Below are 727 nucleotides of genomic sequence, written 5' to 3'. Positions count from 1 at the left end.
TCTGTCGGTTCTCAATCAGGTTAGAGTAGAATCCATTGATTCTTTTGCGTCTGTCACTATCGCCCAGCCTTTAGGAGTTTGAAGCTCGTCACAGTCATTCAATACCGGAATCCTACTCAGAATACCACAGACAAGGTTAGACTTTCCGGATTCCCAGGATCCTACTTGGAATACCACAGACAAGGTTAGACTTTTCGGATCTTCATGAATGCCGCCATCTATCTAGCTTATACCACGAAGATTCTGTTGGGGAATCTAAGAGATATGCGCTCGGCCTAAAGTAGAACGGAACTGGTTGTCAGTCACGCGCGTTCATAGGTGAGAATGATGATGAGTGTCACGGATCATCACATTCATCAAAGTGTTGTGCAATGTATATCTTGGAATAAGGATAAAAGAGAATTGAATAGAAAGTAATGGTAATTGTATTGAAACTTGAGGTACAGCAGAGCTCCACACCCTTAATCTATGGTGTGCAGAAACTCCACCGTTGAAAATACATAAGTGAAAGGTTCAGGCATGGTCGAATGGCCAGCCCCCTAAAATGTGATCAATGGCCTCCTAAGATGTAGAATAATACAAAACTGAGACCAAAGATGAAACGTGGTCAAAAGACGACTAATACAATAGTTAAATGTCCTATATATACTAGACTAGCTACTAGGGTTTACATGAGTAAGTAATTGATGCATAAATCCACTTCCGGGGCCCACTTGGTGTATGTTTG

Source organism: Arachis duranensis, unplaced genomic scaffold (assembly GCF_000817695.3).
Source record: "Arachis duranensis cultivar V14167 unplaced genomic scaffold, aradu.V14167.gnm2.J7QH unplaced_Scaffold_608113, whole genome shotgun sequence".
NCBI classification, from domain to species: Eukaryota; Viridiplantae; Streptophyta; class Magnoliopsida; order Fabales; family Fabaceae; genus Arachis; species Arachis duranensis.
This window is presented reverse-complemented; position numbering follows the sequence as displayed.